This window comes from Chanodichthys erythropterus, chromosome 24, assembly GCF_024489055.1.
Source record: "Chanodichthys erythropterus isolate Z2021 chromosome 24, ASM2448905v1, whole genome shotgun sequence".
In the NCBI taxonomy this organism is placed as follows: Eukaryota; Metazoa; Chordata; class Actinopteri; order Cypriniformes; family Xenocyprididae; genus Chanodichthys; species Chanodichthys erythropterus.
Window position 1 is genome coordinate 29,562,475 of NC_090244.1, and position 13,264 is coordinate 29,575,738.

The following is a 13,264-nucleotide window of genomic DNA, read 5'->3' on the forward strand; positions in this document are numbered from 1 at the left end:
AAATATAGAGGAAACACAACAATAAATGTGTAAATATATTATAAATAAATATTATTTATTAATATTATATTTATTATATAAGTAAAGTCCTGATTGTCTTGATGGTTCTTCAGATTATTTTATCAGATTTTCCTGAGATGTGTTAAGAGTGACTGAATCTGTTCGGAAGACTGTCAGAGCCGCCCTGATTGTGAATCGCAAATATTTAACATTTTGAAAATGTACGATCAGAAATCATGTTGTGTGGGGGAACTGAGAACAAATGCACACACGCTCTGTAGATTATCACGTGAAATAAAACGATACCCAATCAAAAAGAGCTAACGGAAGGTGAGTCCTCCATCTGTAACATCTGAAATACATGTTCACACCGTCTCCACAGCTTCATCCAAACATTATCTAGTCTGGGTAAACCCAGCCTAATCTGCCGGCAATTTGATTTCACTCGGCAACTCAGTCTGGAAACCCGTGTATTCACTTCTGCTGCGCTGTCACACTTTTGCGGGAACCAATCACAGATGGGCTTATCCACCTTGCTCGCTATTGGCGGGTATAACACGATGACGATAGAGAAGCGACGGCAAGCAGCTTTTAAACTCTAGGCTTGTTCGAGATGCATCGGCGCTGCGCAGACCGATCGGTGTATGACATCAAAGTACCGCGAGAGCGATTCAAAAGCATAAGGAGTCGTCTGGTCTCCAGTCGCTCTCGCGGTACTTTGATGTCATTCGCCGATCGGTCTGCGCAGCGCCGATGCATCTCGAACAAGCCTTCTATCTGATCTACCCGTCTCTCGCACGACGTCACTCCAAAATAACAATGCACAATCACAGTGACGCCGACTGTGTTAAGCATTTACCTTATCTGAGAGAAATGTAGCAGAGCGTTGATCCGACAGTCTCTTCACAGGAAGATTACAAACGGCGATTGATGACACACAATGATTCTCTGCTGTTATTTTGGTGGTTTGCTTCACGATGTGAGTACAGGACTCTTTTACTTCAATGCCCCTTGATGGTAGACAAAATTTTTATTATTTGCTCTATATGTTTCGTCTCCTGCTTCTACAAATTGCTTGAGTGGGTGTAAATACCGATCACTTTCATGTTTTTTTGCACAACCTGTCTGGAGTTTTCGCATCGCTCTGCAAAGTACGTCACCCGGATCGTTGATCTGATTGGTTGAAGGACTACACTGTTAAAAAGTTACTGTAAATTTTACAGTAAAATACTGGCAGTAGGGTTGCCAGCCAGTTACTGTAATTTTTACAGTAGTGTTTCTGTAATTTAATTTACAGAATTTTACTGTATTCTCGATTACAGTAAAATTCTGTAAATTAAATTACAGAAACACTACTGTAAAAATTACAGTAACTGGCTGGCAACCCTGCTGCCAGTATTTTACTGTAAAATTTACAGTAATTTATATATTTTGTATACTGCATTTTTACAAAAAAAATATATTGTATACTGCATTTAACATACTTCTTTAAATAGCAAATACACACATTCAAGTAGTTTAGTCAAGTAGAATATGTAAAATGCAGTATACAATATATTTTCGCTATTGCTCACTTAATGGGAGCTGAATTTTAAATTTAATCTATTAACTGCATAAGCTTTAAACAAATTTTAACTGCATAAAGTGTTGTATAATGCATAACTTAATTCACCCCCCTCCCAAAAAAAAGATATTTGAGGCTTCTTAATCTTGAAAAACCGGTCAAAATGTAATAAATATATCTTTCAAATTTACATTAAAAAATGCCATAAAAGGTGTATTATTTTGAATTTATTTTTTATTTAGAAAATCATTTTATTTTTTAAAGGGACAAAATTTTGTCATGAAAATGTTTTTAAATTACTTATTGGCCATCATGGCCCTTCACACAAAGAAATACAATTATAACTATAACTTGACCAACAGGGTCATATAAAAACATTTCTTAAAACCCAGATCACTTTTATCACTTCATGAACATACCAACATGGCCAAACAACAAGTCCAACAAACTTGCGATCAAAAAAGAACAATTCTGCTCCGGATGATGTTCCATCCCAGGATGCAAAGAGAGGCTAGAAATATTGAAAGAAACAAAGAGGACAATACATTAGATATATTACAAAACATAATACTTTAAGAGACTGATAGAGGGATGACAGATACAGTCAGTGACAGATAGAGGGATGATAGATACAGTCAGATACAGATATAGAATAATAAAAGTATATAATAAAAGGAAAAATAGATCTTGGTGTGTGTGTGTATTTCTTACATTTCAGAAATTCCACTGAAAATCCATCACTTTGCACAGAAGAGTGGTAACATGTAGGTTGAACGCAACCCGTTTCTTCTGAACTGTGGCCTGTTGTTTTAGATGGCACTTTTCCTTTCGTCTTTGTTCCTCTCTCCAGATAAATACCTACAAAGTCCCTAAAGGGTCAAGAATTCAGATTGGTTTTAGCTTTTGAGGCATGTAATCATGTTTTTGAAATTATACCATGTGGTAGAGCAGTATTAGCCTACAACTCCAGTCCTGATTACTTACCTCCCAGAAAGTTTTAGATGTCCCACTAATCTAAACACCTTATTTAACTAATTTGTTTGCCAGGGTAAAATAGAGAGACATCTAAAACATTCACCCTAAAAAATAAATGTCTAATCTAGTTGAGAAACAAATAGTTAATTGTAGTTGTGTTAAAGGCCTCAATAGATATAAAATGTACATCTAAAGACAAGTAAGATACAGGATGATCAGTTTGTTCATATCTGTAAATAGCACATTTAATTTCAAGTTAAAAAAAGATTTGGTTTTGGTAATGGTAATATTAAATTAACTATACAAGGCAAACTTATATCAAACAGAGATGTTAAAGTGTTTGCATTACCTTAAGTTAGCAAATGTCCACAAATACATCACATTGGTTACGTTAACAGCGTTAAGCAGCACCATTTTGCGTGACACATCCTCCGTGAGCGGCCTGATCGCGTCGTGAGGCTTTTTCGTTTCGGCCCGTTAACAGATGACTGTCTGCCTGTACAAATGTGATTTACGCCATAAAATAATCACGACCAAGTGTGCTGATGAACACGAAGTTCTCGTGAATTCCAACTGTTTCTAATGATTAATTTTTGGCCCATAGCCGCTATGCTAAAGCGCCGGGGAATGTGTGAGATCCTACCGCGACCGCGCTGAGGAAAACCCCGCGCAAGTCTGCTTCGCGCCCCGCAGACGGAGGATGCGTCAATCCGGGGTTACCAATATGAATCGCGAATGTAAATACATACATATTTACCAAAGACTGAGGGGGGAAATGAAATAATAAGTCACTTACCACAGTTGTAAATCACTCCTCTTGCTGCTACTCGAATCTTGACCGTTGGAGATCCCATAATGCCTCTGTATATTTGAAATTTACAGCAATATTCTGTAAATTTGATTCAAACCGCCACGCCCCTGGAATTCATTGCAATTTACAGCAATATGCTGTATTATTAAAATACAGCCATCGGCTGTAAAATATTGCTGTAATTTTTACAGCAATTCATTACAGTGTATCCAATTGCGTGACTAATGCTCGTTGATCACGCCTCTTGTGCAGTAGGAAATACATAGCAAACTCCCCAGACCAATGTTCAATTTTAAATTGAGCTTGGTCTGGTGATAGCCAGACTAAACATTATCCCCATTTTTCGTCAAATTTTCTGTAAAAAGCAGTCCCAACTAGTATCGGCATTTCTTGTTGCCAGTCGTCCACCATATTTGTTTAGTCTAAAGTCACTTTTGAACAGATTAAATTCACAAACAACCAAAGTCCTGACTGTGAACATGGGAAATCTCACAAAATCTCTTGCATCAAACGTGATATATATATGATCTTCCTCGTCTTCGTGCTAAGTGTTTGATTGTGTGTGTGTATCCCTACTGTATTCCTGTGTGTATTCCTGTGTGTTACATCCATCTCTGCACCCGCTATCATCCACGAGTCATCCACCTGCAAGAAAAGGACAGTATTACCAATTCAGTTTACCTTCATAATTATCTATATCACAGTTACTCACCTGATCATGTCATTGCCACGCTGTTTGTCAATAAACTCATTCACCTTTGTAAACCTGTTGTCTCCTGCTCTTCTGTCCGTGACATACACATTAGAAAAGTAATTTCAGAGAGAAATATTTTTGTTAAAGTTCCCATCTGTTCTGGACTCAATTTCCCATAATCCTCCCTGGCAATCACCTGCACTCACTCCACCACTCAGTAATTACCCGCACCTGCAATTCATCCACTCATCACCACAGCACTACGTAAGCACTCCACTCACCTCAGTTCACTGTCTGTTCTCTTTTATACAAAGGACTCTTAATGTTTGTCTTTAAAGATTCCAAGAGACATCCCTATTCCATTCCAGTGTGTTTCCCCTGTCTTCCTGTGATATAGTCTGTGTGTGAGTTTACCTTCCGTCTCCATTCGCCCTTCCAGCACTACAACCATCCACCATCCACAACCCTGCATGACAGTATCTGTATTCCCATTATTACTTGTCAAGGACTCCATCTACCATTCACTTACCTGTTCACCTGTGTTTGGACTGCCGTTTGTCAATCAACATACCATATCCTGCAAACCTGCTGTCTCCTACCCTTCTGTCCGTAACAATTTTATCTGATTCAACATGTGTATGTATATGTAGTTTGATGTCATGCACCGATCGGTCTGTGTAGCGCCGCTTCAAGTCAGGAATGAAACACTGCTGTGTATTGCACGGAGATGAACAGTTCTGCTTTGTTTTTATAGTTTCACTGGCAAAACTGAACAAAACAGACAATATTGTGTCTAAAATAAAGCAATATTAACTTCTTATTTACTGACCTGTTGTATAAAATCAGTAGGCTATTGGATTTGCACTCGTTATATTTGTGACAAAAGCAGCACACGTGTAATGTTGCACTCTGTTACTCGTGTGATATTACTCAACTCATACGATCTAAATATGAGACAGAAACTCAAACATGGGCATTTTTGCCCCAATATCTGGAATTTTATTACAAAACGTACAAAAGCAGTGCTCTACAGGAGGTAAGTTAAATATAGCCTTAATATTAAATTTAACATAGCCCAATTCAATTTACTCAGGAACAAGTAATAGATTAATAAGACCAAAGATTGCACATTTTATGAACCCAAAATGAATTATATCTCATGTTTAAGCACTATAAGACAGAGCAGCAAATCCCTGAAGCACTGGCCGAGATGAAGCTGTTCTCAGCTACATTTATTTAATTAAAAATACAGTAAAAAAAAAAACAGTAATATTGTGAAATATTATTACAATTTAAAATAAATGTGTACTATTTAAATATCTTTGAAAGAGTAATTTATTCCTGTGATGCAAAGCTGAATTTTCAGCATCGTTACTCCAGTCTTCAGTGTCACATGATCCTTCAGAAATCATTCTAATATGATGATTTGCTGCTCAAGAAACATTTATGATTATTATTTTCAATGTTGAAAACAGTTGTGTACTTTTTTTTTTTTTCAGGATTCCTTGATGAATAGAAAGTTCAAAAGAACAGCATTTATCTGAAATCGAAAGTTTGGGGTCAGTAAGAATTTTTATTTTTATTTTTTTTAAAAGAAATTAAAGAAATGAATACTTTTATTCAGCAGGGATGCATTAAATCAATCAAAAGTGGCAGTAAAGACATTTATAATGTTACAAAAGATTAGATTTCAGATAAACACTGTTCTTTTGAACTTTCTATTCATCAAATAATCCTGAAAAAAAAATATTGTACACAAATCTTTTGTACAATTGTACACATTAAATGTTTCTTGCACTGTAAACGATTTATGTTGTTTTCACAGTATTATACTGTGTTCTCAACAGTTCCCTACTGTAGAATCTGAGTACAGCATATTACTGTAGATTTTGTAGTTTTCACAGCTTGTTACTGCATTCTTAACAGTTTCCAACTGTATAAGCTGTGTACAGTATGTTACTGTAGATTTTCAATGCATTCTGGGAAAATATTAGCCTACTGTATATGTAAATACAGTAGGCTACTAAATGACCGCGATAAACAACCACACACCTCCTCACGCATGACAGACTCATCATGAAGATGAAAACCTACAACATTATGGTAGGCAGTGGCGTACGGGACACCCCTGCAGCCCCCGCGGTGCGTGGGGGCCCCCACCCTATGATGGGCCCCGTTGCAGATTCACCTATTTATAGCCTTTGCTTTTTTTTTTTTTAGAACTGAACTCAATTGCCTAAAGATGAAAATAAAGCATCCAACTGAAGCCCAAAAATGCAAGCAGAAGATCATAGAAAATAGTGCTAAATTACCACAAAAGGGGGAAAAATTAATCACTGTTGTTTCCATCGCCGTTTGTAAGGTAGCCAAGACAACAGCAAGCTTTGATGCGCTGTTACTGTTAGCGGACGTGTGAGACAAATAAATATGTTCGTCTTTGCTGAGACATTATTATTGTTATTTATATTATTATATATTGCCCAAACGCATTTACCCCATCGCCAGCTCTGCTAATGGTCAGCTATCGGAATGTCTGAAGTTCTTTTCCAAATGTAGCCTAGCCAATAAGTTATTTCTTTATTCTTTTACTGTAACTACATGAATTTAGCTTAGGCCTGCATCATTTGATGCACCGATCGAAATTACTGAAAATTTGCGGCCGAAACAGCAATTTACGCGCTTGTCTAGAAGGGAACCTTATACGCAAATTTGTGTCTAACTTAGAATTTAGACCAGCTAAAATATATTGTTAGACCAAAAATATCTTATCAATTAATTAAGTAATAAAGACATGTAATAAAGTAATAAAGAAATTTAATAAAAACAGAAAGACGTCTATTGCTTCAGCCTTATTTAAAGGCCGCAGAAACATGAGTTCGTTTGTTACGCAATCCATTCCACACCCGACGTTCTTGGTTTTCTTCCTATTTATTAAATATAGGCAATTGGTTGATGAAACATTGATTGAAATTAAGATACAATTTCTACAAAACAAAATTCACTTTAAAGAAAGACTTACTATAAAACAAAACTTAATGAAGTGGTCAAACTTATGTCTGACCCGCTGCATGTCTCCCGACATTGCGCATCCGTCATGCTATTCACTTTTCATAATCAACATAGGTGACATTTTTAAAAAAAAATATCTATATATATATATTAGGCTATAGCCCAATATTTAAATATAAATATGAAACTAAATTGGCTACATTTTTATCCCTCTGGCCGACGAATGCGCCGGCGCGTTCTAATGGATTTTCTCCTCATGACAGCTGAAACAACTTAAAACAGGCCTTCCGTCATTTTTGGCGATAGCCTATGGATTAGTGCAAGACTACAAATGGTCTACTTTTTTAAAATTTAATTTTATATTTACGCTTACAATAACAACAACACCTTGTAGGCTACTTTTGTAAAATAGAATAAATAAAAAGCAGGGTGCGCTTTTCAGCTCTCTTTCTGAAACGTCTCAAAAATTAATTTAAACTCGGTGAATAACTGTACCTAAAAGAAAGAAACATCTCAATTTGATAAGAAATGTGTAGGTCTGTGTTAAATAAGAGGCGATCTAGCCGCTGGAATGTGTTGTTTCTGAAATCATGGCCAGTGCTCGTTGCGGCTCTTATCCGTTCTCTTGGTAAATTAGCCTAAATATTTATTCCTGCCGGTATTTTAGTCTGCGATATCAAAATCACTAAACATTATATAGGCCTATCATATAGGCTAGGCTATAATATTATTCGATAATAACATCAAATAAATCAATGCAACGATAATTCACCACATGATTCAATGTTAAATCAGTTTTTGTAAACTGTGGGGCAGATGGACTCAGGTGCACAACAAATTTTAACACATGACATCACTGCTTGTGGGAGGGGCCCCATCTCATTGTTTGCGGGGGGGGCCTCACAGACGTGCGGTACGCCACTGATGGTAAGTTAACTTTTCTTTTTTTTTTTCACTTTATGTTTTATTCTGATGTTATTTCCAAGATATGCATAAAAGCTACGTTTTAGTTAATACATTTCCATAAAAATACATGAGTAAGCGTTCATTTTCTGGCATTTTCCTCCTGCAGCGTGGTGAAGATTAAAGTCCGAGGACGGAGTAGCCTACGTGAAATTGGTAGGTGGGTATACTTTAAAACACACGTAATTGCCTTATCTGTTTTATACAAATGTTATTTGCAAAGTATAAATACGTTCCCTTTCGATACTTCACTCGTACTGCGTATGGGGAAAGGTCTCCCTTTTTCCCCGCTGCTGAAGCCTTTTTCAATAACGCAGTGTAACTGCATCGTCATTGGTTCACTCATAGACAAGTTGTTGAACCAATGACGGCGCTGCATAGCTGCGCGGCCTATGGCGACAAAGCGCGCGAATATTCCCGCCGAAATGGGCGGGGTTAGGGGCTATATAAGCAGGCGTTTCGCCATAGGATTTCAGTGTTTTCTCCTTCAGCGACGACCTCTACTTCTCTTTGCTGATCTCCGCCTGAAGCCGAAGAAGCTCGCCGCCTTCCTGACAGCTCTCGCCGCCGTCTGAAGAGGCTCCCGCAGCGGACTCGCCTGGATTCGCCGGACGAGGACAGCGCCGGCGCCTTCACTGACTGCAGCTGCAAGCGCCGTCGTTTGGCCGCCGCCTCCCGCTTCCCGCTCCCGGCCGCTTCCTGTGCGTCCCCTGCCGCCATCCGGCGCGCCGCCTGAGAGCTTCACCCGCGGCTTAACACCGCTCTAAAAGAGCATTTCCACAGTGGTTTTCACCGCTTCTAAGAGCTTCCGCGGCCCTCGCCGCTCTACAAAGAGCCACCCAACTGCCGTTTTCACGGCACCGGCATCCCCGATGCCCCGTCACTCATGTGCTACGTGCAGGGCCCCCCTGCACGATAGCGACGGACACAGCGAGTGCGTCGCCTGCCTGGGCAAGCCCCATGCGGACGGCGCGCTTGCTGGAGACTCATGCCCGCACTGCGAGTGCATGAGTCTCAGTTCCCTGCGCTCGCGGGTCGCCTTCTTCACGGAGGGCGATCTCGCCGCTCGCGCCCTCCCGTCTCCTTCCTCCCGCGAACCGGCCAGGAAGAGACAGCGGGGTAGAGCGACTCAGCGCCCGGAGTTAGGCGAGCTCACGCCAGCCCAGCCCCCGCGTGCCTCGCCCTCTCCTCCCAGGGAACCCTCTCCTGTTCTGTTCTCTCGCCCTCTGCCGATGCAAGTGACCTCGTCTCATTCAGAGGAACAGACGACGAGCAGGATGACTCCATGTCACTTGCGGCTTCCGAAGCGGAAGCATGGGTTGGTGAGCCGGATGACCCCGCTCCCCCGCCTCCCTTGGAGCCCATTGAGCACGGCCAGGGCATGGATGCCGAACTATTCCGCATCCTGTCCAGAGCCGTGGAAGAGCTGGACCTCGAGTGGGCCCCTCCAGAGGAGCCGTCTCGCAGCCGCCTGGACGAGTGGTTCCTCCCAGGCCGCCGCCAAGCACCTCGCCAGCGCTCAGCGCCCTTTTTTCCCGAGGTCCACGAGGAGCTCACGAAGTCGTGGCGCGCTCCGTATTCCGCCCGCCTTCACACAACGCACCGCTCCGCCCTCACCGCCATCGATGGCGCCGAAGAGAAGGGATACGAGCATCTGCCACCCCTAGACGAAGCGGTGGCTGCTCACCTCTGCCCTCCCGCGGCTGTGGGATGGAAGACCAAGAGGGCCCTTCCCTCCAAGCCCTGTCGGACCACCTCTACTTTGGCTGGACGGGCTTACACCTCGGCGGGCCAGGCTGCCTCCGCGCTTCATACAATGGCCATATTTCAGGTCTTCCAGGCCAAACTCCTCCGCTCGCTGGACGAGTCTGGAATTGACGCGCCGGCTTTCAAGGATCTTCGCAGCGCCACCGACCTTGCCCTGCGAGCCACGAAGGCCACGGCCCAGGCCATCGGGCGTTCCATGGCCAGCCTGGTAGTTTTGGAGCGCCACCTGTGGCTCAACCTTACGGAGATCAAGGACCTGGACAAGACGGCCTTCCTAGACGCCCTGGTCTCTCCCTCTGGTCTCTTCAGGCCTGCAGTGGACGGCTTCACCGAGCGCTTTACTGCTGCGCAGAAATCGTCTCAGGCTATGAGGCATTTCTTGCCTAAGCGCTCCAGCTCTGCTTCTGCGTCCAGCCGCCCCAGGACTGCGCCGGCTCAGCAGAACAAGCCAGCTCCACCCGCAACACAGGCAGCGCCACCCAAGGAGCAGCGCCAGCGCTCGCGCCCTGCGAAGCGCCCTCCCTTCCCGAGATGCCAGGGACCCCGGCCCAAGATTGTGCTGGACCCGGTGCCTCCGAAGTCGTCCTGATTCGTCAGGAAGGAAGAGGATGGGGGATCGTCCCCTTGCGACCGGACAACCCCAAAAGCTCCCACGAGTAATTTCCCCTCCGCCTTGTTTAATTCCGGGCGTGGGAAACATGCTCCATGTGACAGCTGGGCCCACACCTGTTGCGCCCACTCTAAATGCCGTTTTCACGGCGAACAATATTTTACCTCATCAAAAAGAGAGCAAATTTCCTCTTCCACCTCTCTCGGTGTACGACCCCCTCAACGGCGGTCTGTCATCCGATATCATTCAACCCCTTGCCACTCGGGCCGAGGCCTGGCAGGCCATCCCCGATGTGTCAGAATGGGTTATGGGGATCGTAACCCAGGGCTACTCGCTCCAGTTTGCACGACGGCCCCCTCGCTTCGGCGGGGTGCTTCAAACCTCGGTCAATCCGGATGACGCGCATGTCCTCCGAACCGAAGTCATGACGTTGCTAAGAAAGGGAGCTGTGGAAATAGTTTCCCCGACAGAGAGCGAGTCAGGCTTTTACAGCCGCTACATTCTGGTCCCCAAGAAGGATGGTGGTCTCAGACCCATTCTAGACCTCAGACTTTTGAATCACTCCCTCATGAGACGGAAGTTCAAAATGCTGACGCTGAAACAGATCCTCGCGCACATTTGCCCCGATGACTGGTTCTGCTCGCTGGACCTGAAGGATGCGTATTTTCACATCCAGATAGCCCCCCGTCACAGACGATTCTTGAGATTCGCATACGAGGGAGTGGCGTACCAATATACGGTCCTGCCCTTCGGGCTGTCTCTGGCTCCTCGCACTTTCACCAAGTGCATGGACGCGGCGCTTTCCCCTCTGAGGCAAATGGGAATCCGGGTCCTAAATTATCTCGACGACTGGCTCATTCTAGCCGGAACACCACAGATCCGTGCTCCTCAGCCATTTACAATGCCTGGGTCTCAGGGTCAACTTAGCCAAGAGCTCGCTGTGCCCCACCCAGCGAATCTCGTTTCTGGGGGCAGTTTTCGACTCAGTCCGCATGACGGCAGTAGTCTCGCCGGAGCGTGCTCTAGCGATACGGCAGCTCACGGCCTCAATCAAGAACAAAGCCTGTCTTCCTCTGAAGTTTTTACAGAGGCTACTAGGGCTGATGTTGTCACGGAGCAACATCCCCTCCGACGAGTGGATGCTCCACCCCAAAGTGGTCCTCAAAATTTGGGAGTTCTTCGGGAGGGCAGAGATAGACCTCTTCGCCTCAGAAGACAACTCTCATTGCCCAACATTTTTCTGGAAGGAAGTCGATGCTCTGGCCCATACATGGCCCAGCACGCTCCTTTACGCCTTCCCTCCGATCGCACTGATCCCTCAGGTCATCAGGCGCATCAGAGAAGACCAACACAGAGTCCTTCTGGTAGCCCCGCTCTGGAGGAACCAGGTTTGGTCCTCGGAGCTGTTCAAGCTCTCCCTGAGAGCCCCGTGGCCGATTCCCCTGAGACGGGACCTCCTCTCTCAGGCAAACAGAACGATCTGGCACCCACAGCCGGAGCTTTGGGCTCTGCACCTCTGGTCCCTCGATGGGAGCCGACCAGCCTCCCCGGGGATGTCCTAAATACCATTTCTCAGGCTAGAGCCCCGTCCACGAGACGCCTCTATGACCAGAAATGGTCTGCCTTTGTTGATTGGTGTTCCTCACGCAATATAGACCCTGTGGAGAGTGACGTATCCTTCATACTGTCTTTCCTCCAAGAACGCTTGGAAATGGGGCGCACCCCTTCTACTCTTAAGGTTTACGTAGCAGCCATTGCGGCATTCCATGCTCCCATTGCTGGCCAATCAGTGGGACGTAACGGCCTTATAATCCGTTTCCTGAGGGGTGCTAGGCGATTGAATCCTCCTCGCCCCCTCACCGTTCCCACTTGGGACCTCTCGCTGGTCCTCAGAGCCTTAAAGGGAGCCCCCTTTGAGCCAATGGGTTCAGCCGATCTCAGGCCCCTAACGCTAAAGACCGCTCTGCTGTTAGCACTGGCATCGGTTAAGCGCGTTGGCGATTTGCAGGCCCTCTCTGTCAACCCTGCATGCCTTGAATTTGGGCCTGGAGACTCGAAGGTCGTTCTGAAACCTAGGCATGGCTACGTTCCTAAGGTGCTCTCAACCCCGTTTAGAGCTCAGGTCATCTCGCTTTCTGCTCTTCCTCCCTCGGCGGATGAACGAGAGCTAGAACTACTCTGCCCAGTCAGGGCATTGAGGACCTATGTGGAGCGATCGCAGCCTTTCAGGCAGTCGGATCAGCTCTTTATTTGTTTTGGTGGCCGCACCAAAGGGTCTCCGGTCTCAAAACAGCGCCTTTCCCGTTGGATAGTGGATGCTATTAACCTGTGCTACTCCTCACTGGGTGCGGACTGCCCCATAGGAGTCAGGGCCCACTCCACTAGAGGAATGGCTTCCTCGTGGGCTTGGTCCAACGGAGTTTCCATTCAAGACATCTGTGAGGCGGCCGGCTGGTCTTCGCCGTCCACTTTTGTCAGATTCTATCATCTCGATGTCCCGACCTTGCAAGCTCGGGTTCTTTCAGTGTGATTAAGCGGCCTCTGGCGAGTTCCGCCTCACACAACCCCAGGAATTATTTCCTTAAGTGTAACTAGGGTTCGATTAAGGTTTGCCTGCTCGCTTGTCTTTTGGACCCACTCCCATGTGTCCAATTTCAGGCTATATCGTTCCCAGCCGTGGCACGGCGTGGTTGAATTCGTTCCCCATACGCAGTACGAGTGAAGTATCGAAAGGGAATGTACTCGGTTACTAACGTAACCTCGGTTCCCTGAGATACGGAACGAGTACTGCGTCACTTGCCGTGCCACGAGGCTGCGGCTTCAGGGTCGTCGCTTCAGTCGATTACACTGAAATCCTATGGCGAAACGCCT